We start from the raw sequence: 6,000 nt of genomic DNA on the forward strand, positions 1-6,000 counted from the left end.
AAATAAAGATTCTAATTTCACTTGACTCGAGTGTGAATGCAAGTTGACAGAAGCCCGTGACTGTTGGCGCGACGGCTGCAAAGCATCTGTGACCCCAAATTACACTCCGTCTGCCTTTGCAGACAAGTGGTCATTGACCACATTCCGACCGCGACGCGTTACACCCTGTCGCCCGACAACGACCTGCCGGAGAAGGAGGAGAGCAGCCTGTTCTGCTGGGGCCTTTTTTGTGGGAAGGGGTCACGTCGGTCGGCGGCGGATAAAGCCCTCCTCAAGGCGCAGAGAAAGCTCGCCAAGACCCAGATGAGGGCGCGCCAGGTCCTGGAGGAGCTGTGGCGGGACGCCGCCGCGGTCGATGCCGCCAAGGAGCGGAAGGAGGAGGAGAAGGAGAGCATGGAAGGAGATGTCAAGAAGGCGCTCGGCAGATGGAGGCGCACGATGGACTTGTCTGGCAAGGGTAGGAGACCAGGTGAGGAGATTGAGCTCAGCTCGCGATGAGAGACTCGCCCAGTCTAAGGTGTTGCTAAACACGTGATGTTGATTCTAAATGTGGAGGGAAAAACCGGAGGACCGTGAGAAAATATACGTGACCACAGGGAGAGAGACATGCAAATTCCCAATATACAACAGGCATCAGGGTCGGGATAAAGGTAAGACATGTTGAAGCAGTGCCTTTAATGCGGACAGAGGCTCTCGTCCAAACGGTTTTGAAAGTCGTTCTGCGATGCCACCTTCTCGGGCGCTGCGAGTGCGCGTGAGTCACGAGGGGGGTGGTCCTTTTGTCACAGGAACAACCGCCCGGCGAGAGATAGACCGGGATGCGCTGATCAAGCTCGTGGATGAGGCGATGAGCTTTCACCCCGTCCACACTGCGGACGCGCTGCTCTTCGAGGGAAGCAGCAACAGTGTGCACACGAGCCACGCCAGCATCAGCATCGACATGTACGTCGGCTGTGGTAGCAGCTTCTGCAAAAGCAACAGCAGCGGCAGCAGCAGTGGCGCCAGCAGCGGGGGCAGCAGTGGCTACCTGCCACAGTCTGAGTCCGAGATGTTAACAGACTCCACGCCCATCGATACAGATGATGATGGCCTCCTCAAGGACGACCCTTGTGCCCCTCCACCTCTCGAAATGGTGAATATAACTCTGTATCTCGCCAATTACACATATGCATGTTTATGTTTTTTTTATTTCAAGGCCACAGTATCGTTGATGAGTGTGAGTTAATGTTTCTTCTCGAGATGCAAACTATCACCGGGACGTCGTGACGAATGGCACTTGGGCAAGTGGCCTGTGTCCATATGTTCACCGCGTGCTGATTTCCTATTCTCCCTACTGCAGGAACTCGTGAACCCGGACACCACGGTCGTGGATGCAAGTGGTGTGCTGTACCTTGACCGGGGCACTTCCAGCAAGCCACGGCTAGCTGATTGGAAGTTTGGCCATGAATCGGTAGGGAGTGACTTGCATATGCAAACACATACAGAACTGTAAAAAAGACAAAGATCCCCTACAGAGCCTAAAATACTTTTGGAGCAAGTGCTGTTAGCAAGCATCTATGAAGGTCGTCATTGTGGCACACAAGGGGGTAGGTGGCCAACACTACGCCCGGCCGCCTTTGTCTTCCCAATGACAATGTTGACACTTCACAAAGTACTTATTTGAGGCTCAGTCGACTTCGGGAAGCCCCAGGACCCATTCAGATAATCGTCACTGGTATTGTCCATAAGCGGCCATAGAAGTCGGGTCACCGGGTTAGTAGAGCAGTGCGCTATCCGCTACACTACTGCTCTGCACGTACATACACACACGTACAAGTACCAACATATGCGTACACACATGAAATGACAGCCATGTTAAGGTGTTCGCTGTGAAGCCCAGAGCACGGGTTTCGGATGTGCGAGCGAATCGCTCGTTTGCCTCGGGCGTTCTCGACGAGTTAATGTCCATGGCGGTCTCCTTCACAGGCCTCCCAGCCCCGGGAGGGAGATGTTTCCCCATTGTATGAGAATCTACAGCCACCGGGGTTCGTGCAGCAGAAGGACGGCCACAGGTGAGACGCACGCGCGCATACACACAAACGAACGCACGGTCACGAGAGCATCGCCATTGACACCCGACGCCACATCCCGTCCAGGCACGGACACGGGACCTCTTTCGGCCTCACCCCCGCGCCGTACCCCTCCTGCTGCGGGGGGGGTACCAACGGACTCTGCGGCTTGACACTTTTTTTCTTCTGCAGATTTATCAACGTTGCGCCTTGCACCAGCCAACCGTGGTAAGCAGGCACGAGCGTCCGCCCCACCCCGACCCCGCCGCCTGCGAGATGGGAGATTGAGCGTGCTGCTGGTTCGGCACCTCCTGTGAACACGGTTCTTCCGCTGGGGAACTCTGGGAGATCGCTCCTCATCCTCCTCTGTGGACTATTTGTCAACATGGACCCTCATGAGAGGAAAACCTCTCCAATCCGGACGGATGTTTGGGATAGCCCCTCTTTTGATAGTGCATGTATTACTAATTTGTAGGCTTTCGCGACCAATATCCATAATATAGGTTTTTTTGCGTTAGATCACGTAAATATAAATCTGTCGTTAAACCCGCCACCACCTGACAAAGCCAATTGGTTTATCATGTAAACAGAACATGCCAATTTGTTACTAGTACAGCACACCAGTGTGTTGGAGAGCAAATCCACAACATTTACAATCTGAGTACGACGTTTCACCAGTTATTACAACTAGCTTCATCATCATGAAGCTACCACGTGTTTTGGTTGATGATGTCACTTGTGAGTGCTTCTTGTACGAAGGGTGGGGGGGATTAATGAATGCATATACATTTTAATGGGTATCCATTGCCAGCTGCGTTATATATATGGTAATTATCAACATACATTATGTGTGCACATTATGCATGCACATTGTTCTTGAACTGCCTGTAGTTTGCGAGCAATCAATGAGTACGTGTTATTGTCTGTGTACAGGTAATTCCCATTTATGTATGGTGACCTCTAGACATGCATTTAAACAATGTATTATTTGATGATTCGCTTCTTAGCAGCACTAAGCCTGTAGCTATCGGAATGTTTACAATTATTTTTCTCAATTTCGATGGATTATTTAATTAGTCTTGGCAGGTAGTAACTAGTTTTGCACAGACCTTCGAAATGATCAGAATCACTTGAGTGTCATTGTTGGCATGCGTATTCTGCCACTGCTGACAGTTGTATTTGGGAGTATTTGATATTGATTTTGAGTTCTTTTGGTCGTGCTGATGATTCGTCATGTCTGCCCAATATAGCATTTGGCACAAGTGCAATTAATCCGTTGCAAACTTTCTGTTGAATGCTTCGTTAATAAATCTTCAGTACTAGATATTAGTTTATGTATTTTATGTACCATTCCAAATCTGACTCGGATGTTTTTTTTCCCAAAAATATCTACTACTACTAAAATACCGAACATCAACTAGCCAGATATTTGGAAAAACAAAACATCCGAATCAGAGTTGGCACAGTACACAACATACAAAAACTAACATCTGGTACTAAAGATGTATTAACGAATCTTGATTTGAAGCTTTCGTGACTGCAGGAATCCATATACTCTTTGGTTCTTTCGGTAAAGTCACGTAGTTAGAAATCAAATTAAACAAATTACGAAGTTTCGGGCGCCACACAAGCGTCCGTCATCAGGTGGGACAACCACAGCAAGAAAACATTTGCTGAAGTGGGCGAGAGAGCTGCCGTGGCAAGAGGTTATATAGGTAAGAAAAGGGGGAGCAGCAAAGGGGGAGAGAGAGAGGGGGGGGTATGGGGTAGGGGGAGGGGGGCGCTGCGTGAGCGTTCGGGGGAGAGAGGACATGAGGTGGGGGGGGGGGAAGTGGGCGGGGCTGGAAGTGGAAAGCTGGGGATGGGGGGAGAAATTAACTCGGAAAAATAGGCTAGTACCCGGCAGATATGATGGAAACAACCATACACAGTTAAGGTTTTACCTGGTTAATAACATCCTTCCAATGAGTGCTCCATTTGTATCCATCTTGGTTGAAGTTATGTTTATATATCTGGATGGCTTCATGAACAAACGTTTTATAGTAGCCAGAAGGTTTGCAGAGTACCTTGGTCTCGGAAATAACAATATCATGCGAGCCCACAGCGTTATAACAAAGGTCAGCCACGGCAGAGGTATTGGTTCTGCCTTGTGTTCGCGAACACAGTCCGAGACATGTCGTTTCGTTTCCCCAATGTAACTGCTACCACAGGTACAACTAGATTTGTAAACTCCAGGATATTGCATGTCAGGAATGACATCCTTCACAGATGGGATTAGATCACTGATTTTGTGTACTGTATTGAATCGGACATGGATCTTGTGTTTGTTTAATATATTGAAAATCTGTTTGGTAACACCTGCTATGTATGGTAACGTGATGGTTTTGATCGGCTTCTCAGGGGGTTGTTTGACCATGGTTGGAGAAACAGCTTTGCGAATAATGCGGTCTGAGTAGCCATTCATCTTGAGGGCCTGGTGTACGTGTTCCAGTTCACTGGCTAGGTGGTGTCGGTCGTAAATGCAGTTGGCCCTATTGTGTAGTGTTTTGATGAGAATTCTGTGCCGGATGGGGGTGGGAATCAGGTTTCAGATAGGAATCTGTGTGGGTGGCTTTCCTGTAGACAGTGTCCCAACGAGCCGTCAGGTCTCTTCTCAAACAAAACATCCAGGAATGGTAGCTTACCATCCTTCTCCGCTTCCATGGTGAATTTGATGGATGGGTGTATGGAATTGATGTGGTTGAGAAATTGGTTCAATGCTGGCAGGCCAAATACCGAGAGTGTAATCTACATTTCTCTTCCACAATGAAGGACGTAGGGTGGATGTCTGGATGGCATCTGTTTCAAATTTCTCCATGAAAACATTTGCAATCACTGGTGATAAGGGGAAACCTTCATTTTGTTTGTAGAAAGTACCATTCCAGGTGTAGTAAGTATTGGTAAGTCAGTGCCTAACCAGAGTAGGTACATCAGGATTCAGTCCATGTTGGACTAAGTCTTCAATTATTGCTAAGGTGTCTGGTACAGGAACCTTGGTGAACAGAGAAACTACATCAAAGCTGACGAGCAATTCATCTGGGGACAGTGAAATGCCCTTGATTAGAGAGCCCAATTGAGCTGAGTTATGTACTGCTGAGGTGGTCTTGTCCGTGAATGGAAGCAAGGTATCAGATGGATAACGGGACAGTTTGTAGGTAGGTGAGTTGATAGTGGAAACGATGGGCCGAAGTGGAGTACCTTCTTTATGGAATTTTGGAAGACCATAGAATCTGGGTGGTCTAGTAGCAGAAGGTTTTAGGGAGAGCCGTTTGAATGGCTCTATTAGAGGAGTTGAACTGGTAATGATATTGTTGGTTTTTGTAGCCAGGCGGTTGGTAGGATCTTTGTTGATTTTGGTGTAACTTCCATCATTAAGAAGGTCCTGGATTTTGTTATTGTATGTGGTTTTATCCATGATGACAGGAGCATTGCCCTTGTCGGCTGAGAGGATGACTATCTCATCTCTCTTTTTCAATTTGGCGAGTTCAGAGTGCTCGTCTTTGCTGATGTTACTAATGGGTTTCTTAGCATTTTTAAGGATGGTGGCAATTTCAGATTTTGCCACGTCTGTCGGGATGTGTCCCAAGCATTTGAGGGCTACATCTACCTGGGAAATTCTATAATCCACTGGGATGTGTTTGGGGGTGACAGCAAATTTCATCCCTCTAGCTAGTACCGATTTTAGGCTATCGGAGATTGTGCTGCTACTCTGATTGATAACAGTCTTGTTAACATCTAGCTTTTTAATGTGTGGATCTGATTTCTTTTTTGACAAGTTATTGAATTTAGCAATAAGGTTAACCTTACATTTGGAGGACATTGTTACGACAGAAGAAGCAGTCATGTTATCTACAAGGTTCCAATCAAATGCGGACATTTAATCTGTTAATGTTAAGTGTGATTGTAGGAGACA

Source organism: Lampetra planeri, chromosome 16, assembly GCF_965212315.1.
Source record: "Lampetra planeri chromosome 16, kcLamPlan1.2.h2, whole genome shotgun sequence".
Lineage (NCBI taxonomy): Eukaryota > Metazoa > Chordata > Hyperoartia > Petromyzontiformes > Petromyzontidae > Lampetra > Lampetra planeri.